General features: G+C 41.0%; 1 protein-coding gene across 1 annotated transcript in view; it reads right to left on the bottom strand.

The window, feature by feature from the left end:
• Positions 1-25,306, bottom strand: part of LOC136857020 (tenascin-X) — a 179,699-nt gene that overhangs the window by 62,284 nt on the left and 92,109 nt on the right. The gene's annotated exons all lie outside the window — the stretch shown is intronic.

Genomic DNA, 25,306 nt, shown 5'->3' with positions numbered 1-25,306 from the left:
CATTGGTCGTTTGTGTTGATTTTCAAGATATGGAACTATGCCATGTAGGTATGTAAACGATCATAGTTTCAGACCCATTGGATTGTTGCTACAGGTCTCCCCACGTGATTGGTTGCGGAGGAATCAACTCCAGTATACGGACTCTGGTGTAGCGTAGTTGACTTGCAGTCTGTGCAGTGAAGTGTTCCCCGTCAAACATGCCTCGACGACAGAGAAGAGCACGTTTTCAACAACTCTCGCCGTTTGAGAGGGATCGGATAATTGGGCTGTGTGAGGACTGTCGCTGCACGTGTTGGCCGACAGGCATCTACGGTGCAACGTGTATGGCAGCAGTGGTCAAATGAAGGTACCCACACTCATAGACCTGGCACAGGCCCAGCGCGACAGACAACTGTGAGAGAGGATCGCCGCATCATTCGGATGGCGCGGATGGAACCCCATGCAACAGCAGCGCAAATTCGAGCAGCTGTGGCACCCCACGTTACACAACAAACAGTTGGCAATCGCCTGCGTGCAGATGGCTTACGAGCCCGCATACCTGCAGAAAGTGTTCCATTGACGACACAACACCGACGTGTAAGGCTGGCCTGGTGTAGAGAAAGATCGACGTGGGTCGACGAATGGCATAGGGTCGTCTTTAGTGATGAATCGCGCTTCTGTCTTGCCCGCAGTGATCGCCGGAATCGTGTGCGCCGACGTACCGGGGAGAGGGGCCGCCCAGATCTTATTGTCGAGAGGCACACAGGGCCAACACCAAACATTATGGTCTGGGGAGCTATTGGCTTTAATATGAAATCACAATTAGTGCTTGTTGAGGGTACTATGACTGCTCGACAGTACGTTGATAGGGTACTCAATCCAGTGGTTGTCCCTATGATGGCGAACATTGCTAATGGGATGTTTCAGCAGGACAATGGCCGGGTTCACACTGCACGCATCTCCAGAGAAGATCTTCACGACATCACAACCTTAGAATGGCCCGCCAGATCCCCGGACCTCAGTTCTATTGAGCATGTGTGGGACATGATGGATCGACAACTGGCCAACCGTCCTCAGCCACCCACAACTCTGGAACAACTGACCCGTGCAGTGCAGCAAGCATGGGCCACAATTCCTCAGGAAGCGATCCAAGGCCTTATTGACTCCATGCCTCGACGAATTCATCAATGTATTGCAGCTCGTGGTGGGCACATCCTGTATTGATTGTTGTCTAAACTTGTGGTCAGAGGGAACTGAAAGTGTAATCATCGAATTACAACCGAACACTCGTCCTGCACGTTCAATTGCAGCAATGTAGCACCACTCCTTCTGGGTGTTGCAATTTCCATTTTCTTCAGTGTATTAGCATAGCTAAATGAGTTGTGACTTTCAGAGTGGAAAACCAGAAGTTAGTGTATAAAATTTGAGTTATGTCTATTATTATTATTATTATTATTATTATTATTATTATTATTATTATTATTATTATTATTATTATTATTATTATTATTATTATTATTATTATCATCATCATCATTATTATTATTATTATTATTATTATTATTATTATTAATTACATAAGCTTTGATTCTAATATAATAAGCATGTATAGTACTGCACAAGTACCTAGTTTAACATGCATTTCATTTTTAACTTATTTGTTTCGTATTGTGTACTTACCCTGAATACAATGACATTTCCATGTTCTTTGAAATCATTTAAGAAAAGACTAGGGAAACAATTGATAGGGAATCTCCCACCTGGGCGACAGCTCTAAATGCAGATCATTGATGATTGTGTACACAGATACGGTAATTTTTTCATCTAATTCTATATACTTATTTAATGGAGTTGTCACTGTGGCAAAAAGCTTTGTAACATCAAAACTCGACGTGAAGAGGAGGCTGCAGGATAAACCTGAATCTGAAAGCTAGATGACTCATAGTTCATAGAAAGAAGACCAGATGACACAAGCAAGCATTGAATGTTGCTGCTGCTCTCTGAGCAGTACAACTACACAGATGCAATATGACCGGTGACTCTAATGTGCCGTGAATAGGATCACTGTATCGATTCAGTAACGTGAACGGAATCAAGTGACTCGATTCAGTAAAATGAATCGAATATTCCATCACTACTGTACAGGCTGGCCTAATCGTAACTGTGTCTTGTAATTGTCAAGATGAGCTGATTATTCTTAGTAATTTGTACCTAAGCTTCTATGCTTGTTTTTGCTCGGGGCTTCACCCCTATTAATTACAAGGTATTTGACACCTCGGATATTTATACCTGTGAGTTACTACCTCCACCCGAGGTACTTGGGTGTAATGCTTCCAGAGTTGCTGAGCTCTTCGTTTGGTATAAGGTTATTCTGAGTCATGGGGATTTCATTATACAGGGTTATTCACCTAAGATGTTACACGAAAATAACTTCTAAACCATTAGAGATATCGGCATTCTGTTTTCATATTCCTAAATGGTAGCCAGGGTCTTGTAAAATAACGTGCTAATTATTCTCATGGGGTGATTAATAACCGAGATATTTATACTAACTCCATATTCTTAAATAGAACGGCAGGAATGCATTCAGATGGCCTAAAAGTTCAACTGCATAGAAGTTCAAATATCTAAGTATTTTCAAAATCGGACAGTTACTTTTTGAGATATCAATAAGAACGCATTTGTGCTTTTGCGTGCACGCTTCTTCCTTTCTGTAAGCCACGGACAACCCGGTAACAATAATAATAATAAAATCGTGAAGCAAACAGAGAGAGATTTTCTAAGTTACAAAAAGCCTTAATCGCATGTAACAGGTACAACAAAAAGTCAATATTTCGGAACGCGAAATTAAAACATTATAACACGGTTATTAAGTCTAAATCGTTATACGCACCAGGAACCCTGATCATTGGAGGAAGATCACAAACGAAAACTTTAGAAATATAAGAAAGGAAAATCCTTAGGAAAATATTTGGCCCAATATGCATAGAACGATTGTGGATGAAAAGGAGACCTCCTGAGTTATATCAGCATTCTGAGAAAATATATTTTTAGGAAAATGATGGTTGAAATTTTATGGCCATATTTAAAGAATTTGCCTTTGCTGGCAAGATGATGTGTTTACAGTGCACTATGTCTTCTGGTATGGGCTAGAATAAATTTGTTACTTTCATTGACCTGTCTCTGTCTTATCCTTGGCTTTGACAATATGAAAGTGACTCAGGTATGAGTGACGCTAGTAATGCCATTCCTTATGCAGCTAATCCCTACTATGAAAAGTGTGAAAATGTCGCTCATAGGGTCGGTTGGTGCACGCATTTCAGTGGGCTTGGCAGACTGATATGTAATAGCAACGTCTGACTCAATGAGGAAAGCAACGGGAAACTACCCCAATCCTCTTCCCTAGTACGCCTCTTCAGTGATACCTAGGCCATCTATGACAGGTAATGGTGGACCTTATGAGGATCCAACCAGCCTTCGGGCTGAATACCCAACATACACACATTTAAAGAATGGACAATGAAAGACTTACTAAAATGATATTTAATTATGCCTCCTCATTTAAAGGTCAAGGACAACTGGATAATTGAAATTGAAAAAAGTCTTCAAGAAATCAGCATAACAGACGAAATTATATGGGAGAGGCCTAGCTTTAGAAAGCTGGTAAACAAACATCATTTTGCTGAAAAACCCAAGATGAGAACCAACACTGCATGGACGGAAGAACGGAAGAAAAATCATAGCGATAGGATGAATAGGTTTTGGGAAGAGAAGAAATCAAATTCATCTGCTAAATAAGTTCAATCGCGCTCTTTAGTTGGGCAAAACGTTGTGAAAAACAATAAATAAATGAATAAAAATAGCCCTCTGGCCTCAGCTACCATGTGCTCCGTGGATCGATGTCTTCAAACCTGGCAGACGTAGTCGGCTTGAAGGACGGAGAAGAGTCGGCTCGGCACACTCTGTCGTACGATGTCGGCATGCAAAATATCTCTGATGACACATTTGATGTTCACCGTACAAAATGAATTTAAACTCAGCGGTAGCTCGCCCTAAAGAGATCTGCTTCTCTGCCTTCTGCTAGAGTAAAATCAGTAAAACGGAACGTCGAAATTGACGCGCAGGCAGCTTAGATTGCTTCAAATCAAAATGCCTTCACCATAATTGTAAACAACTACTACTACCAACGCCACCTAGTACTGCTAGGAAAGTCACATTTAGAGGCTGTGGACATCTTGCCAGCTCAATATGTTCCCTTTCATTCTTTATTGTGTGGTGAAATTGATAATTTTATCTCTTCCGCTTCCGCCTTCTTGTGTTATTCTTTCAAGGTTTCGTTTCCTTTACGCAGAACATGACCATGAAAAATGAACTCGTGCGTATTCAATTCCTTATCTGAGTTTCTATGAAGGGAAATAGATTAAGTTTTTAACAATCTTTGCTAGAAGGCCGGCGTCAAGGGGACGACATATCCAGAGCTAGCAAAGAATATTTCCATGAAGTTCTAGAGGCCAAATCTCGATTATTTATCAAGCAGTGGGGGTAGTGTGACTTCTACATGAAGTTCAGAAGTTAGAATATTCCTTGCAAACCTAACAACAAGGGGAGAAATTAATAATTTTACGATAAGAACAAAAAAGCGGTAGAGCAATTTATACACTTTTATATGACTGTAAATCGATTACCGGTAATCATTTGGCAAGCTTTCCATAGAATTTGAGCAACAAGGATGTGACTTCGCTTCGAAACTCTCGAATGTTCAGATCAAGTTCCCTCTGTGGATCATTGGTAGAATATCAGATTCTGATTTCCAGGGTCGTGGATTCATTTCATACCCGGCTGAGATAGTCAGATTTTTGAAACGTAGATAAAGAGTTCATTCGGTGCAGGATGTCAGCATGTAAACGATCTCTAGTGACACGTTGGGTGTTTACCCGATAAAATAAATTAAAACTCAAGTCTCCCAACAGAGCTCCGGTATCTCTGTCATCTGATAAGTTCTTATTCTTCTTATATGTTACTGACCCATTATTCATGGTCTTTTCCCTCCCATTCCTTACTCCCCTGTGGGTGGGGGTGGCAGAAAACATTCACGGCATTCCCTGCCGGTTGTAAGAGGCGACTGAAAGGAATCCCCAGGGACTCAGGAGCGTGGGATGGTGTCTATGGAACCCCTAGTTAGTCTAAGCCTCGCATTGTTTCCACTTATAGACTCCAGGATTCTCATTTTCAATGTTTCTGTTAGACCTTTCTTGGTCAACTCTTGTTCTCTTCCGATCCTACCATATTCGATTTGAGAGGCCTAGAGAGTATTACTTACATTTTTACGCATTTCGTAGCCCTTCCTTTCTTTTGCCGATACCCCATTCTTTGCAGAGTGGAACACTTCCATTGTTTCCTCTGATTAGTGTTTTAGACATAAATATGTCTTATGGCTGGGGGTTATCTAAAAATTTGCGTACAAAATTAGCGATACAAAATGTGTAACGCATCCGGGAGATAGCGGGTTCGAATCCCACTGTCGGCAGCCCTGAAGATGGTTTTCCATGGTTTGCCATTTTCACGCTAGGCAAATGCTGGGGATGCACCTTAATTAAGGCCACGACCGCTTCCTTCCAACTCCTATGCCTTTCCTATCCCATCGTCCCCATAAGACCTATCTGTGTCGGTGCGACGTAAAGCCAATAGCAAATGCGTGTAACGAGATATTACCTAGCAATCGTTCATACTGTGATGTGAAGTATCGATGGACGGCCGTGACTGTGAGACTATAGGAGGCTCATTTATCAAAAAGGCCTCATCGAAGACTGACGGCCTACTAGCTACTTTTTCGGTTTTCGGAGAAGCCGAGGTGCAGGAATTTAGTCCCGCAGGAGTTCTTTTACGTGCCAGTAAATCTACCGACACGAGGCTGACGTATTTGAGCACCTTCAAATACCACCGGATTGAGCCAGGATCGAACCTGTCAAGTTGGGGTCAGAAGGCGAGTGCCTCAACCGTCCGAGCCACTCATCCCGGCAATGTCATGTTGAAAGTACAGAAATACTCAGTAGAGAATACTGATTTACTATCGCAGTAAAAAAAAAAAAAAAAAAAAAAAGAGAGAAATGGTTTGAAAGCGGACCCTTTGCCAGAAAATGTACAGTACTTTCATAATATTAGTAGCTACGAGGAAATTATATAAATATAAATTATTGAAAAGGCGTACGACTCGTTGGCTGAACGGTCAGCGTACTGGCCTTCGGTTCAGAGGGTCCCGGGTTCGATTCCCGGCCGGGTCGAGGATTTTAACCTTAATTGGTTAATTCCAACGGCACGGGGGCTGGGTGTATGTGTTGTATTCATCATCATTTCATCCTCATCACGACGCGCAGGTCGCCTACAGGCGTCAAATAGAAAGACCTGCACCTGGCGAGCCGAACCCGTCCTGGGATATCCCGGCACTAAAAGACATACAACATTTCATTTCATTGAAAAGGCGAGATTGGAACTTCCCTACATACTTTGTCATGTGCTGTGAATGTTAACATGTTTCAAAAAAGAAAACGATTTTTCTTGACAGATAACGCACGGCTACAAGATCCTGTGCTTTTACTAGACAAGTCGCTAATAACTGATGACTAGGGCTCGGATGTTTAAGACCTAAAAATAAGCCAAATAAGCAAGCAAATATGACCTGAAAATTGACGAAATATTACCTCAAAAGTGACGAAATATGACATAAAAATTACGAAATATGACCCGAAAATGATTAATCTAAATTTGGCAATTTTAAAATAAATTATACATCGAAACGGCAATGCCTTTGATGAATATTTGTTAAATAAATTATTTATTCTTACTTTCATGTCAATTTTCTGAATATACTGTTTAGCAGTTATTCACAGTCGATTGCCCTTGATTCACTCATCAAACATTTGTGAATGCATACCTATAAAGTACTAAGTTCGTTAAGATAATTAGATCACACAACATTTTAAAAGTCAAGACATGTTTGCATTCTGCATTTCAAAAATGGAAATCAATCTACTTTTAAATATTTTTGGGACGTTTAAGCCCAGATTTCATTAATATTATTCAAATGCGTTAAAATTTTAATTGAGCACCACGAAGCGAATTGATGATGATTGACGATGCTTGTTCTTTAAAGGGGCCTAACATCTAGGCCATCGGCCCACGAATCAAATTAAGCAGATGTGTTTCAATAGATTATGGTAGAAAAATGGGTATTTCAATCTGCACCTAAGGCTAAAATGTTTTATATACTAATTTGAAACAAAACAAAACAAAACAAAAACGCCTGATTTCACAAATGCTACAAGTTTAGAAGTAAGTGAAAAGAGGCTGAGGTTCTAATATCTGAACAAAGACAAGTGAGCGATTGCCAGAGGTAATTAACTTACTGCTGGGATGAGCTTTTAGTGATTATTTCTGTCTCTCCTGGGGACTGGGTTGTCGCGTACAGCGGGTGGGGTAAAAGGTGCAGTGAGGTCTATGACTTTCACTCTATACCAGGGCCATCCAGCCATTGCGCTCCGAGAGCGCGCCCGCACTCGGGGAGCACTGGGCAGTCAGACTAGCGCTCCTTCCCCTACCACCACTAAATTGTGGCAGCGAGGAGATCTGAGACAGACGATGTTCGGACCGCGCTGACCAGATACGTGCGTACAGTCTTGCGTCCGACGGCTTTTGTGGGTTTGTTGACATCATATTGATAGGACTATTTTGCCGTAAAAATATACCGCATCTACAAATCGAAAGGTACTCCGATGTATGGAATATGCAGGAAACGAAATCAAGTGCTAAGTAAAGAATACAGTAATGTGATTTATTCAAAACTGAAATTTGAACATATCTGAGAGGAAAATTCAACAACGTTTTACCGATATGAACAGATAGTACAGACATTGAGTGACTTTTGGTCAGTCGTTTTCACGAGCTTTTACTTTTGGAGCAAACAATCATATCCGCCGCCTCTGTGGTGTAGTGGTTAGCGTGATTAGCTGCCACCCCCGGAGGTCCGGGTTCGATTCCCGGCTCTGCCACGAATTTTGAAAAGTGGTACGAGGGCTGGAACGGGGTCCACTCAGCCTCGGGAGGTCAACTGAGTAGAGGTGGGTTCGATTCCCACCTCAGCCATCCTCGAAGTGGTTTTCCGTGCTTTCCCACTTCACCTCCAGGCGAATGCCGGGATGGTACCTACCTTAAGGCCACGGCCACTTCCTTCCCTCATCCCTGCCTATCCCTTCCAATCTTCCCATCCCCCTACAAGGCCCCTGTTCACCATAGCAGGTGAGGCCGCCTGGGCGAGGTACTGGTCATACTCCCCAGTTGTATCCCCCGACCAAGAGTCTGAAGCTCCAGGACACTGCCCTTGAGGCGGTAGAGGTGGGATCCCTCGCTGAGTCCGAGGGAAAAGCCGAACCTGGAGGGTAAACAGATGATGATGATGATGATGACAATCATATCCAAATTGAGTAGGCCTACAATATATCTGGACACAGCTATTCTTAAGAATTGCGCAAGTTTCTATCGCTTATCGTTGCACGATGTTTACTTTTGGTAAACTTAAGAACCGAAATGAACACTCAAATATGCACGTTGAGCCGAACATTGACAGAACTTTACATGCATGTTTATACAAAAGGGAGTATTCTTCTTGCGGAAAGCCGCTGCAAGATTCTTTTAAACTTCGTGACATTTCAAAGCGGTCTTTAAGACGAACATTGCACTGTAGTTTTAGCAACTCTAATTGAAATAGCTGTGGAGCACTGTCTGCACTAAGAGAAAATGGTCGAACAAATACATCTAACACCGCTTGGAGTTCTATATTCTGAAAATCTCTTTTCAAACTCTTTTTGTAATTGGCGAATTACCTGCAAATACTCATCAAAGTCGACACCGTATTTCACTGTTTCAAGCAATGGAAAATGTCCTGTGTTCCTTGCACGCAACTGGTTTTCCCACAAAATCAATTTTCTTTCGAACGCTTGAATTTTTCCCACCAAATCGGAGATAATGTGCTTGTCGTCCTGAAGCGAAGTGTTCAAAGTATTCAGATGGGCAGTAAAGTCACTTAAAGGGGCCAAGTCCGCCACCCATTTAGGATCACGCAAAAGAACTTCGGGCCACCCTTTCATGTCATAAAAGGTATCTATTGCACTCCGCAAGCAAAAAGCTCGATGAAGCACTTCGCGTGGCTCAGCCATCTTACTTCTGCATGGTACGGGATATCCGGATACTCCGCTTCGATGTCATCCAAGAACTCTGATTTTTTTTCTTTTGTTACTTGCTTTACGTCGCACCGACACAGATAGGTCTTATGGCGACGATGAGACAAGAAAGGCCCAGGAATGGGATGGAAGCGGCCGTGGCCTTAATTAAGGTATACTTACGGTACAACCCCAGCATTTGCCTGGTATGAAAACGGGAAACCACCAAAAACCATCTTCAGGGCTGCCGACAGTGGGGTTCGAACCCATTGTCTCGCGATTGCGAGCTCACAGCTGCGCGCCCTTAACCGCACGGCCAACTCGCCCAGTACTCTTTGAATTGACGGTGCGTGAGTTCATGGGAGCGAAGAAAATTTACCATTCGCACAACTGTTCCCATTATGTCTTTAAGCTTGGCGACTTTTGCACAGATTGCCTCCTGGTGTATAAAGCACAGGATCGCCGCCATTAGGGTACTACTGCTCTCAGCCATGTTTAATTTTACATAGCTGAGGAACCCCGTGCGTAGACCACGTAAAGCAGGAGCTCGATCCGTCGTTTCACTCGTCAACCGCTCCCATGTTAATCCTATTGACTCAAAAACACCCTCCACTGCTTGGAAAATATCGAAACCAATTGTGGTGTCTTTGAGAGCTACCAAGTCTAGGAAATCCTCGGTAACACAAAGATCATCATCCAACCCTCAAATGAAAATAACGAGCTGAGATTTGCCCGCAATGTCGGTTGATTCGTCGAGGGCGATGGAAAGTGATACAAAATTTGCTGTCTTCTCCATTAATTGCTGTTCCATATCAACGGCCATGTCGTCTATTCTGCGAGCCACAATTTGTGGAGAACGGGAGATTTTATCAAATTTCTCAACTAGCTCCATAGGACAAATACATGCCGCCGCATCCTTTAGGCACTCCTTGATTACATTTCCTTCCGTGAAGGGTTTCCCAGCTTTGGCAATTCGCGGCGAACATTTGTAGCTTGTTCGTAAAATGGGTCCACCAACCTCGCTCTCCTCAATCATCTGTCAGACAAAAATACGGCAAGTCACAATTTTAGTATTTTTCAGATAATTCAATCATTTCTTCAGTCCCGTTTGTATTTAAAAATTAAAACAATAATATTTACAGAACAGTGCTGCTTGACATTTTCTTTCAATTCTTCCAATTGGCGACTGGCATCTGTCAAATCACCGTAATCATCCCTGTGGTTGGCACTGTAGTGCCGTTCCAAATTGTGCTTTTTTAATACACATTAAATCTCGGTGGCACACTAAAAATTTGGCATGCCCTTTATAAGCTGTACAGAAAAATGAAATTTCCCATTCTGCTTTGAAGGCTGCTGCTTCACCACTCTTTTTTTTTTTTTTTTTTTTTTTGTATGATGTTCAGCCATGACAACTGCGAAACTGATTTAGTTATTTCGTTACACGCTGTTAACAAAGCGCATTGGACTAGACTACAGTGACACTACACTATATGTATAGAGTCACTGTAGACTAGACTACGACTAATAGATCGACTGCTCTCTTCGGCGCGGCGGGCAGACCGCTCGCTCAGCCAGCCAAGCTTCTCCCACCACTACCTTCCCCAAAGCGCTCGGAGCACTGGCTTGGAGCGCGGCTAGAGCGCTAGCGCTCGGGGAGCGCTGTTTGGATGCCCCTGCTCTATACAAAGAGTATTCCACTTGTATTAACTGCAAATGTGATAACGAGAAGCAGTTTTGTGAACACTAGTTCGCACTCGGTAAGTCGAAGATGACTTTGTACAGTTACAGCTGTCGTCAAACCGCCGAAGTATGACCGAAATACGACGTTCCTACGAAAATAACTAAAAATATGACCTTATGACAAAAAATAGCCAAAATATGCATTTATATGACAAATAAAAATCACTTAATTGTGACATTAATCACCTGATTTGCACCAAAATCCAACCCGGCAAGAAAATACAGGCAAAGAAAAAAAATATGACTTTTCCTAAACATCCGAGCCCTACTGATGACAGTTGTTCCATGCAAAAACATCACTTATTTTCCGGTTAGGTGATGCCGTTACGTATTTCGTTCATCGTACTGACGTTAACGGAACAATTATTATCGGTTACAGTTCTTAATTTTAATCTTGTTGCTATTATGCCAATTCAGCCTAGGTATCTGATTTAATCTTTCGTATAACTGGGAACATTGTGTGCGTATGTCACTCTGGCTTTAGCAGACATTTCATCGATAATGATTAGAAAACCTAGTTTTTCCTGTGCGTGAGATTACCAAATTCGTAATGAAGCCTTTGTCGAAATCCCCGTTTCACTATTGGTGAAACTCGTGTAATTTTTCAACGTCTTTGGATGGGGAATATGTAGAATATTCAGAGACTCATCCTGAGTGAGCTTTCCGCTTTTAACGTCGTTTCCTTGTACCGCTAGCTTCCTACCCATTTCTTGACGTATGCTTCAATTTGTTCCATTATTATAATCTTCTGTGGTTCTTAATTTTATTATGTAACTTAAATTAAACTTCTCAATCGTCTTCATCCTCTGAAAATATTTAATTTCTTCTTGAATTGGTTGACTTTATTTCTTAATCAATAATTACATTTCTTCGTCTGCAAAATATCTACATATCGTAAGACTGCGCTTAATTATCGTAGAAGAAACTTGAATTCCTATTTTCTTCATGCATGGTGAACTTTCAGGATACAGTGAACACGTTTGCCAGTTACCAGGATCGAAATCAGCATGGGTCTTCTTTACTTTCTTATTATGAACTGGTGGGGTAAACGATCTGGGAAGATGCTTCTTTCTTTCAGGTGTAGTTTTATTTTTATGGGACGGATCACCATGAAAAATTGTTGATGTGGTATCAGGTGTCTCTTTTTTACAGTACCGTACTTCGACTAAAGTCTGATGGCTAACGTCTGCTTCCCTTTCATGGTTTAATCTCTCATAAACTGATGAAAGAAAGTCTTCATTTTTAGTGGAATCCGACGTGCAACAAGAAACCCAACAATTTACCTTTTTAAGAACAATAAAGGGCTAGTATGATTGCCGATCCCAAATGAAATGGGACAAAGAAGAAGAAGACGAAGAAGAATACAGTTCTACAGCAGTATTATTAATAACACCATACTAAAACAACTTTAGACCTTTGAAATGAATGATACAGTACTTAGCACTTCCTTTACACGCAATGACAACGAAAAGATTTCCATGAGATTCTTGCGTCTACAGTACACTATCCCACCTAACACTGGACTAGTGCCCCCTGTGGGTGTGGGCGGTAGAATAACACCCACGGTATCCCCTGCCTGTCGTAAGAGGCGATTAAAAAGGGCCTCAGGAGCTCTGAACTTTGGAGCGTGGGTTGGCGACCATGGGGCCCTTAGCTGAGTCCTGGCATTGTTTCCACTTACTTGTGCCAGGCTCCTCACTTTCATCTATCCTATCCGACCTCCCCTGGTCGACTCTTGTTCTTTTCCGACCCCGACGCTATTAGGTTTGCGAGGGCTAGGGAGTCTTTCATTTTCATGCCCTTTGTGGCCTTTGTCTTCCTTTGGCCGATATCTTCATTTTTCGAAGTATCGGATACCTTCCATTTTCTCCTCTGATTAGTGTTATATAGAGGATGGTTGCCTAGTTGTACTTCCTGTTAAAACAATAATCACCACCACCACTGGACTAGTAACAAAAATACACTGTCGAGTAAAACTGACATCTAGCGGCAAATCCTGCAAACGTATCGTCCCGCTTTTTCATGCAGATTTGCGCTCGCCTTCCGGCCTTGTACCTCGCAGGCAACGCCTCGCGTCATCGTACTCGAGAGATATGATTTCATTCGTGGTAGTTTCATAGGCCCTGAGTCAGTTTTCCCCCTTTCCTACACTTGTCGACTCCAAATTCCATACAGATATCTCTCAAAAACGATTCGTTAGGTACAAATAAATTAATCGTTATCGATGTGAGTTTCGTTTACGACCATTTGATTTCCCCAAAGGGAAGTTTGACACCATTGTTTTTAGATTAGTGGTTTGACGTCGCACCAACACATCGAATGTTTTCGTCAACGCAAGGGTACGAAACGGCTAGGATTGGGAAGGTAACGGCTGTAGCCTTAGTAGAGGCGCAGTGTAGTGTGAAAATGGGAAACCACAGAAAACCATCTTCAGGGCTGCTGATGGTAGGATTCCAACCCAGTATCTCCCGAATGAAAGCTCACGGCTACGCAACCTGAAACGCGCAGCCAACTCTCTAGGTCTGTTTAATGTTAATAGAGGTAGTTTGCTCAGTTGTACTTCCTCTTAAAACAGTAATTACATCACCACCTCCCATTTCTTACTGACACGCTCATCTTTGAAGAGTAGCTCTACTTCCTAATTAATGGAGCTGATAATCTCGGATTTACCATGAGTACTCTAATAATAATAATAATAATAATAATAATAATAATAATAATAATAATAATAATAATAATAATAATAATAATAATAATAATAATAATAATAATAATAGTGGGTTCGAACCCTACTGTGTTGTGTTCATGGGGTGATAGTACCTCATGGGAAACACTGTAAGTACTTCATTGGGGTAATGATTTATTAACGACGTTGTGAGAAAAGATTACAGATCTCTTCACATGGTTATGAGAGTATTTAGGGGTTGAAGTAAGGAGCTTTTAGAAGTAGGAAAGATTATAATAATACGAAGGTAAAGTTAGAATTCACGAGGACAAATTGGGGCAAATATTCATTTATAGGATACGGAGTAAGGGAATGGAATAAATTATCAAAGGAAATATTCGATAAATTTCCAGATTCTTTGAAAATGTTTAAGAAAGGACTAGGTAAACAATTGATAGGGAATCTGTCACCTGGGTGACAGCCCTACACGCAGATCATTGGTTGATTGATTGATTGATCGATCGAGTGATTGATTGATTGGTTGATTGATTGATTGATTGATTGATTGATTGATTGATTGATTGATTGGACATCTGGAAAATTGATACCATGACAGAAGACAGAGAAACCTAGCACCTGTCGCAGAACTAGAAAAATATGAAGATGATGATATGGCAGATTTATTGTTTTAACCAACTTTGGTGAGTAAAATACGTTTATTTGTTTAAACCTTTTGAATGAAAATACCAGTGTGCTAATTTTTCTTTCAATCTTTATGGATTTCTAGCGGATTTCCAGGTGAGGTTTAGAGGAGGAATATATTAGGGATTAACAACATAGGGCTAGGTGGGAGGTGGCACACTCGCCTTCTGTTCTCAAGAAAATGAGAACGAATCCCAGCATCTAGGAGAGCTTGAATATGAGAGACTCTTTTTAGCAGACTTCTTGGTATGTTAAAAGTAAGACCACCTTTTAATGGCAAAATTACGGCATTTCGGCATTTCGGCATTTATTTCAAGACTAATAATGGTTGAAGGGGCGTTAAGCACACAACACTAAATTACCACTATGTTAGCAATGTCCATATGAATGTAAGATATATAATTTATGGTAGTGATATCTGGCTTTATCGAAGCAAAATCTACAAGGTTACCAACCCTCAATGTCAAACTAAAAGGAAGAAATGGAAGAGATTTGAAACCGTGGAGTGTGCACATGTCTGTTAATCTTGAGGGGCTTGTAAAGTAACAAGAGCTGACCAGGTGAGGTTTGGCATAAGATAAAGCCTTGCACAACGAGTGGAAACAAGGTCAGTGTCAACTACAGCCGCATGATTGCTGAACATGATATCCAAATATTACCAAATCACCATCTCACCCTCACCGCCGACCCTCTACACCAGATGACTTTTCATTTCTCTTTACTGGACCTAAGAATGTAAATAATACTTCTGATACCGTCTCTTTCTCCCCCAGGAATGTTGCGACCATCATAGAGTAACTTTTTCTATTCTGTTTTCCTCGTATCACCGAGCAAATGGTAATGCGGTTTGGGTCACGTAGCTGTGAGCTTGCATTCGGGAGATAGGTTTGAACCCTACTGTCGGCAGCCCTGAAGATAGTTTTCCATGGTTTCCCATTTTGACACCAGGTGAATGCTAGGGCTGTACCTTAATTAAGGTCATGGTGGATTCCTTCCGAGTTCTAGCCCTTTCTTATACCATCGCTGCCATAAGACCTATCTGTGTTGGTGCGACGTAAAACAAATTGAAAAAAAAAATGTTTCCCGTATCTAAGTTGCCGTATCGTGGATGTCGAACAATTGTCGGAGGGTCTTGTGTCGAGGATCTCCGCCCATGTTCACGTTTTCCTCTTTCTTGCCTTCTTTGATCAGTTGTATCTGTCTGTACTTGTCATTTTGGAAGATGTGACCGAAATAGGCTGCTTTCCTGTGTTTTGCGAGGGTTAAGACTTCGCGAGATTTCCCGGTACGACGGAGAACCTCCTCGTTGGCGATGGCCTACTCATGGGGCTTTCAACATTATACGATTCAGCCTCGTTACTAGGCCTGCAGTTAGTTTATTGTTTATAAGTCTTAGTATCCATCCTTCGACACCGTAAAGCAGCACCGCTAACACATAACACTTCACGACACGCCAACGAGTTTCGAATCGGAGGCCATGGTTGCACAAAGGATGTTTTAATTTCAGAAACACACTTTTAGCAGTGCCGATTCTGGTTTTTATTTCTACATCCAGATACCATTCTTGTTGTTGTGTTGTTTGAGTCATCAGTCCATAGACTGGTGTGATGCAGCTCTCCATGCCACCCTATCCTGAGCTAACCTTTTCATTTCTACGTAACTATTACACCTTACATCTGCTCTAATCTGCTTGTCATATTCATACCTGGGTCTACCGCTACCGTTCTTACCGCCTACACTTCCTTCAAAAACCAACTGAACAAGTCCTGGGTGTCTTAAGATGTGTTCTATCATTCTATCTCTTCTTCTCGTCAAATTTAGCCAAATCGATCTCCTCTCACCAATTCAATTCAGTATCTCTTCATTCGTGATTCGATCTATCCATCTCACCTTCAGCATTCTTCTGTAACACCACATTTCAAACGCTTCTAGTCTCTTTCTTTCTGAGTTATTTATCGTCCATGTTTCACTTCCATACAATGCCACGCTCCAGATGAAAGTCTTCAGAAACATCTTTGTAATTCCTATATCAATGTTTGAAGTGAGCAAATTTATTTTCTTAAGAAAGCTCTTCCTTGCTTGTGCTAGTCTGGATTTTATCCTTCTTACTTCTGCCATCGTTAGCTATTTTACTACCCAAGTAACAATATTCATCTATAATCACAGGAATAGAACCAGCTTTTGGGTGGTTAGGCCGTGTGCATAATGCAGAGTTTCGTCCAGACGTGCCATTTGGACTCATCAGCTGGAATGGCACGCCCCTCCAGGACTCTGCTTAGCATCTACTTCCAAGACTTCATATCCTAATCTAATATTTCCTGCATCATCTGCCTTCGTTCGACTGCACTCCATTACTTTTGTTTTGGACTGATTTATTTTCATCTTGTACTCCTTACCCAAGACTTCGTCCATACCATTCATCAACTTCTCGAGAGCTTCTGTAGTCTCAGATAAAATAACAATACCATCGGCAAATCTCAAGGTTTTGATTTCCTCTCCTTGGATTGTGATTTCCTTTCCAAATTCCTCTTTGATTTCCTTTACTGCCTGTTCTATGTAAACATTGAAAAGGAGGGGGGACAAACTGCAGCCTTGCCTCACTCCTTTCTGGATTGCTGCTTCTTTTTCAAAGCCCTCGATTCTTATCACTGCAGACTGATTTTTATACAGATTGTAGATAATTCTTCGTACTCGGTATCTGATCCCAATCACCTTCAGAATTTTAAATAACTTAGTCCAATCAACATTATCGAATGACTTTTCTAGATGTACGAACGCCATGTACGTGGGCTTGTCCTTCTTAATTCGATCCTCTAAGATCAGACGTATAGTGAGGATTGCTTCACGTGCTCCTACATTTCTTCTGAAGCCAAATTGATCTTCTCCCAACTCAGCTTCAACTTGTTTTTCCATTCTTCTGTAAATAATACGTGTTAAAATTTTGCAGGCATGAGATACTAAACTAATGGTGCGGTACTTTTCACACCTGTCAGCACCGGCTTTCTTGGGAATAGGTATAACAACATTCTGCCGAAAATCGGATGGCACTTCTCCTGTCTCATACATCCTGCACACTAAATGAAATAACCTTACCATGCTGGTTTCTCCTAAGGCAGTCAGTAATTCAGAGGGAATATCATCAATTCCAGGTGCCTTGTTCCTATTTAGGTCACTCACAGCTCTGTCAAACTCTGACCTCAAAATTGGGTCTCCCATTTCATCAGCATCAACAGCCTCTTCTTGTTCCAGAACCAAATTATCTACTTTGTTACCTTGATACAATTGTTGGATATGCTCCTGCCATCTTTCTGCTTTGTCTTCTTTCCCTAGAAGTGGCTTTCCATCTGAGCTCTTAATATTCATGCAGCTAGATTTCCTTTCTCCAAAGGTTTCCTTGATTTTCCTGTATGCAGCATCTACCTTTCCCAGGACCATACAGCCTCCGACATCCTTGCACTTCTCCTTCAGCCATTCTTCCTTAGCTACCTTGCACTTTCTATCCACTTGATTCTTTAATCGCCTGTATTCTTTTCTGCCTTCTTCATTTCTAGCATTCTTGTATTTTCGTCGTTCATCAATCAGGTCTAGTATCTCCTGAGTTATCCACTTATTCTTAGTTGATCTTTTCTTCCTTCCTAACATTTCTTCAGCAGCCCTACTGACTTCATTTTTCATGACTCTCCACTCTCCTCTATTGTGTTTCCTTCGGCCTTTTCATTTAGTACTTGTGCAACATGTTCCTTGAAACAATCCCTCACACTCTTTTCTTTCAACTTGTCTAGATCCCATATTTTTGCACTCTTTCCTTTCTTCAGTTTCTTCAACTTCAGATGGCATTTCATGACCAACAAGTTGTGGTCAGAGTCCACGTCTGCTCCTGGGGAAGTTTTGCAATCCAACACCTGGTTTCTGAATCTCTACCTAATCATAATAAAGTCTATTTGATACCTTCCAGTGTCTCCAGGTCTCGTCCACGTATAATGCCATCGTTTGTGAAGTTTGAACCAAGTATTAGCAAGGACTAAATTATGATCAGTGCAGAATTCAACCAGCCGACTTCCTCTTTTGTTCCTTTGTCCCAATCCGAATTCTCCTACTGTATCACCTTCTCTTCCTTGGCCTACCACTGCATTCCAGTATCCCATCACAATTAGATCCTTGTCATCTTTTACATATTGTATTAAATTTTCTATCCCTTCATATAGTCTTTCGATTTCCTCATGATCCGCTGGACTAGTAGGCATACAGACCTGCACTGTTGTGTTGGGCATTGGTTTGGTGTCTATCTTGACGACAATAATTCTTTCACTATGCTAGTCGTAGTAGCTTGCTCGCTGCCCTGTTTTCTTATTCATTATTAAACCAACTTCTGCATTTCCCCTGTTTGATTTTGTGTTGATAATTCTGTAGTCGCTTGACCAAAAATCTTGTTCTTCCTGCCAACGTACTTCACTTATACCAACTACATCTAACTTATCTCTCTTTTCAGATTCTCTAACCTACCACAACGATCCAAACTTTTAACATTCCACGCTTCGACTCGCAGAAAGTCAGTATCCATCTTCCTGATGATCGCCCCCTCTCGTGTAGTCCCCACCCGGAGATACGAATGGGGGACTAGTTTACCTCCGAAATAGTTTACCCGGGAGAAAGCCATCATCAGTACATCATTCATACAGAGAGAGCTGCATGTCCTCGGGAGTTAGTTACGGCTTTAGTTTCCCTTTGCTTTTAGCTGTGTGGCAGTATCAATACAGCTTAGCCATGTTGAGTATTATTACAAGACCATATCAGTCAATCATCTAGACTGCTGCCCTTACGACTTCCGAAAGGCTGCTACCCCCCTTTCGACGAACCATTCCTTAGTCTGGTCTCTCAAGAGATACCCATCCGATATGGTTGAACCTGCGGCTCGGCTATCCGCTTCATTGGAACACGCAAGCCTCCCCACCGCGGCAAGGTCACATGGTTCGCATGGTTCTTATGTTAGCCAAAATCCTAGATACTGTACTTGAAACGTGCCTCTCTTGTAAGAGATTTCCGTCCAGGGTGATAACAGCGTTGGAGATTTTCTTTTTTGCTACCAAGAATATTGATTTATTTATTTGCTTACTTCGTTGATGTTCTTCAAACGAAATTGCTACTAAGCTCCCTCAATTCAGATATCAAACAATATTCTTTGTTTCGGAACGGATAATTGTGGAGGAAATTCTTCTGGGAGGTGGTACGCTGATTATCCGTCCAGTTATTCTGATGTATTCATCATCTTACATTAGGCAGTGTTGGTGTCACATGTCTAGGTAAATAGTGTTACTGCACATACAGTAGGCCTACTCACTGATGCAACAGACTGGACGAACTGTTGTTCACTTTAACTTTCGAAAATGAATATGAACAGAGTTACACTCTTGTGTCTAGGTGAATTGGTTACGGGGAGACATTGGTGCTGGCTGTGTACAGGGCTGGATTTACCTTTCCATAAGCCAAACAAAGACTACCGCCCCCTCTTGCGGTTTACAGAATATTTGAAAATTACTTCTTCCACTATTTATAACGCGCAGCCACAATAGACTATTAATGAAATGATGGCCACATATAAGGCCCGTAATATATCAGAAAGCGTTACGACATAAATTATGTAATTTATACTTTACGGTATCTTCTTTTTAAGACCTCCTTTGTTTTACGAGAAATAAAGTGATTTATCATGTCATCAAATTTCATATTTTGTGTCAAACTTCTTTCATTATTGAGGAGTGTCAAAAGGCGAAATCTGCCCCTACATATTGATGACCTTAGATAGTATGAGAACTTGCACAACACCTCAAGGCGTTCCCTTCAGCCGTTGGTGGTCAGTGTACTTGTCCCTACCCGAAGAAATGAAATAACAAATTTTCAGCCTTCTCATCGTTCCCCGTTAGAAGTTGCCGATGTTATTTCAGATGGAAACCTTCATCAAAGAGGGGTGGAGTCAAAATCATCTTAATTTTTAATTTCTGACAAGGACGTCGACATTTTTTTTGCTATTGGCTTTACGTCGCACCGACACAGATAGGTCTTATGGCGACGATGGGACAGGAAAGGGCTGGGACTGGGAAGGAAGCGACCGTTATTAAGGTACAGCCCCAGCATTTGCCTGGTGTGAAAATGGGAAACCACGGAAAACCATCTTCAGGGCTGCCGACAGTGGGGTTCGAACCCACTATCTCCCGAATACTGGATACTGGCCGCAATTAAGCGACTGCAGCTATCGAGTTCGGTACGTCGAAAATTAACACAATATTATTCAGGTTTGTAAATCTTTGCTCTTCCGAGCACTGTTAGCATTTTTCTTTAAAATATTCTTCAATGCCACATGAAGTCATTCATACAGTATGTTCGGAAAAATGAGGCGTTCTGAAAAGAGCTATTACTTAAATGGAGAAAGAATGTCTTACATCCTTTCCAAAGTGCTGTCCTAGCCCCGGCCTATGAGGTCATTTGAAAAATGTGGGCGTGGCTATGTATGAATGGAATGCAAGCGATTTTTATCCAAGTCGACCAAGAGCATCCATGACCGATGGCCGACTAATGTGTATTGTTGAGATGATTTCAGCGAACACATTGCAACGACAAGCAATATGGCGACTGTCAGCTTCAACCATGCTGTGAATCAGTTTCAGCTCTGTTTTCATGTTCTCTTTATTTATTTTCTCTGATTGCTTGTGGATAGAATTAATAGCAAAGATGGTGTGTCTATGTACCTGGTGTGACGATTTCACAAATAGAAGTCAAAAGTAGATATTCAGATTAGAATATTTGTTACGACTGTTGCCATTTAAAACCAAATCATAAGGATAAGTACAATACTGTCTCTTCGTGGTGACTGGATGTCAATTGATATAGTGTAGTGAGATTTAGTCACTGGTGTTTGCATTGTTTGTATCAGTTTGTCAATAAGAAAACCGAGTGAATCTTCAGAAATGGAGACTGTTAACAGTGAAACTCAAAATCCTGATCAGAAACGTCTTCAAGACACTCGATCCCAAGTTGACGAAGTAGTTGGAATCATGCGAGTCAATGTCGAAAAAGTTCTCCAGCGTGAACATAGGTTGTCTGAATTGGACAGACGTGCAGAACATCTTCAGGAAGGAGCCACTCAGTTTGAGAAAACCTCCACGAGACTCAAGAGGAAATACTGGTGGAAAAACGTGAAGCTAATGATTATTATTGGTGTAGTTTGCGTTATACTCATTGTTATCATAATTCTACTGATAAAGTACTCGGGTGATGGGAGTAGTACATCCAAGAGTTACCTTACCGGTACCACTATTGCGTCTGTTGAGTATGCAAATTCATCTAAGGGATAAACGAAGTAAATCATAAGCTGTTCCGATCTCATATTCGGAAGTTTTGTAAGCAGACATTATGTTATTAGATTCACACACCTTATACCGCATGTCTAATAAATAACAGTGATATAACACGGATATAATGAATTGGGAATTCTTGAATTAATTTCAGTGTAATATTTGTAAAATTCTATCCATATTGAAATAACTTGAATATATGCAACTAGAAGGAGGAAGGTGAAATAGAAACACACGAGATTCTCAAGGAGTTCACGATAGAAGAGACAAGATTTGACGACTACAGCCACCCTCCAGTTTAAATCTTAACAATGCTTCCACTTGCATTCATTCTGGTGAAAGAAGAATTTGTAAGCTACGAAAAAGTTAAAGATGACAAACATGAAATTTTAGGTGTAAGACTCATTTATAAAGATAATAGGCAACTTGATGTCTTTGGAGTGTAAAGACCGGGAAAGAGTAGCGCTGTCGCAGATTCAGAATTATTTGATAAGATAATCAGCTATGTGGGAAACGACATGGAAAGAAATGTAATTGTAGCGGGAGATCTCAATTTATCAAATGTCAATTGGGAAGGTAATGCGAACGACAGAAAGCATTACCAACAAATGGCAAGTAAATATGGGAATGACAGCTGATTCAGAAAGTGATGGAACCAGCTAGACTGCTAGAGAGAAGAATATTCTGGACGTGGTGCTGGTAAGACGAGATGAGCTCTATAGAGAAACCGAAGTAATAGATGGTATTAGTGATCACGAAGCTGTTTTGTCGTAGTTAAAAATAAATGTGACAGAAAGTAAGGTCTTAAAAGTAGGACCATTAGGCAGTACCATATGGCTGATAAAGCAGGGATGAAGGAGTTTAAAAGAAAGGTAAATATGATCGATGGAAAAAGGTAAATAAAAATGTAAACCGATTCTGGGATGGGTTTAAAGCAACTGTAGAAGAACGTGAAAACAGGTTTGTACGTTTGAAGGTGGTAAGGAAAGGTAAAGACCCACTTTATTATAATAGAGAAATAGGTGCAGGTTAGAAAGAAGTAGAGTTAGAAATGGCTGTGGAAGTAAGGAGAAATTGAAGTAACTTACTAGGAAATTGAATCTAGCAAATAAGTCAGCTGAAGATAACATGATGGCAAGCATAATTGGCAGTCATAAAAATTTTAGTGAAAAATGGAAGGGTACGTACAGGTACTTTAAGGCAGGAATGGTTCCAGCAAAGACATTCCAGGAATCATTAATGAACATGGGGAATGTGTATGTGAGGATCTTCAAAAGGCAGAAGTATTCAGTCAGCAGTATGTAAAGACTGTTGGTTACAAGGATAATGTCCAGATAGAGGAGGTGACTAAAGATAAAGAAGTACCGGTATTAAAATTTACCTATGATAATATGACATTTACAATAAGATACAAAAGTTGAAAACCAGAACGGCGACTGGAATTGATAAGATTTCTGGGGATGTACTAAAGACAATGGGTTGGGATATAGTACTATATTTGAAGTACTTATTTGATTATTGTTTGCATGAAGGAGCTATACCAAATGAATGCAGAGTTGCTGTAGTAGCCTCTGTGAATAAAGGAAAGGGTGATAGACATAAAGCTGAAACTTACAGGCCAGACAGTTTGACGTGCATTGCATGTAAGCTTTGGGAAAGCATTCTTTTCGATTATATTAGATATGTTTGCAAGATGAATAACTGGTTCGTTAGAAGGCAGTTCGGGTTTAGGAAAGGTTATTCCACTGAAGCTCAACTTACAGGATTCCAGTAAGATATAGCAGATATCTTGGATTCAGGAGGTCATAGGGTGGATCATGGGAGACTACTGGCAAAAATGAGTGCAATTGGACTAGACAAAAAGGTTACTAAATGGGTTGCTATATTTCTGGATAATAGATCTCAGAGAATTAGATTAGGCGAAGCCTTATCTGACCCTGTAATAATGAAGAGAGGAATTCCTCAAGGCAGTATTATTGGACTTCTATATTTTCATATATATTAAATGATATGAGTAAAGAATTGGAATCAGAGATAAGGCTGTTTGCGAAATGTTATTCTGTATAGAGTAATAAATAAGTTACAAGATTGTGAGCAACTGCAAAATGATCTCGATAATGTTGTAAGATGGACAGTAGGCAATGGTATGATGATAAACGGGGTTAAAAGTCAGGTTGTGAGTTTCACAAATAGGAAAAATCCTCTTAGTTTTAATTACTGCGTTGGTAGGATGAAAGGTCCTTATGGGGATAACTGTAAGTACCTAAGTGTTAATGTAAAGAAAGATCTTCATTGGAGTAATCGCATAAATAAAGGGTACAGATCTCTGCACATGGTTATGAGGATGTTTAGATGTTGTAGTAAGGATGTAAAGGAGAGGGCATATAAGTATCTGTTAAGACCTCAAATAGAGTATGGTTCCATTGTAGGGGTGCCTCACTAGGATTACTTGATTCAAGAACTGGAAAAAATCCAAAGAAAAGCAGCTCGATTTGTTCTGGGTTATTTCCGACATAAGAGTAGCGTAACAAAAATGTTGCAAAGTTTGGGCTGCGAAGACTTGGGAGAAAGAAGACGAGCTGTTCCATTAAGCAGTATGTTCCGGGCTGCCGGTGGAGAGATGGCGTGGAATGACATTAGTAGACGAATAAGTCTGAGTTGTGTCTTTAAAAGTAGGAAAGATCACACAATATGAAGAAAAAGTTAAAATTCAAAAGTCCAAATTGGGGCAAATATTCACTTACCAAGGGAGATGTTCAATACATTTCGAATTTCTTTGAAATCATTTAAGCAAAAGCTAAAAAAAAAAAAAAACCAGATAGGGAATCTGCCACCTGGGCGATTGCCCTAAATGCAGATCAGTAGTGATTGGTAAAGGTTATCAGTAAAACTTAACACACCTGCTATGGGACGGGGTTCTAGAATATAATCACAGTAGGCTACCCCTACCTGTCGTAAACACGACTTAATCTTGTGGGCGTGGGTTGGCAAACATTGCACCCTTAGCTGAGTCTGAGATTACTTCAACTTAGTTGTAGCAGGCTCCTTCTTTTCCGGCTTCCCCTGATCAACTCTTTTTCTTATTATTCCCCAACGGTATTAGGTTGGCGAGGCTCAGGGAGTCTCATTTTCACTCCCTTCGTGGCCCTTCCCTTTCTTCTGCTGGTATCTTCGAAATGTCGAACTTCGTCGATTTTCATTTTGATGAGTGTTACTAGAGGAAGGTTGTCCAGTTGTACTCCCTCTGAATCACCACAACCACCACCACTACCACCACCGCCACTTATTCTTCTGGAAACAGAAGGGTTGCTGTACATTATGGATTATCCGGACAGTACCGGACTCATCTGCACCGCTGTCCTTTAAATATCTCGATTTTGATCAAGGCTGAAAATAAATACCAGTTTTTGCTTCATGCAACGGGGCGTTAAAACACCCACACATTTATGCATACTGTAACTTACGATGGTTGTATGTCTATACCGAAGCAATGAAAGATCCGCAAAGAACTCACGGACAAGTCCATTGTCGAGCTATCATATATAATCAGTAATCATAAACTGGCTCATTGTTAGCGAATCCGGCGAATCCGATCTAACTACATTAAACGACGACAGTTAACCGTTCTTCACTCCAGCCAACGAAATGTGTTTCCTGGC

The sequence above is a fragment of the Anabrus simplex genome, chromosome 1, assembly GCF_040414725.1.
Source record: "Anabrus simplex isolate iqAnaSimp1 chromosome 1, ASM4041472v1, whole genome shotgun sequence".
In the NCBI taxonomy this organism is placed as follows: domain Eukaryota; kingdom Metazoa; phylum Arthropoda; class Insecta; order Orthoptera; family Tettigoniidae; genus Anabrus; species Anabrus simplex.
Note: the sequence above shows the minus strand (reverse complement) of the source record. Positions and strands in the feature narration are given on the sequence as shown.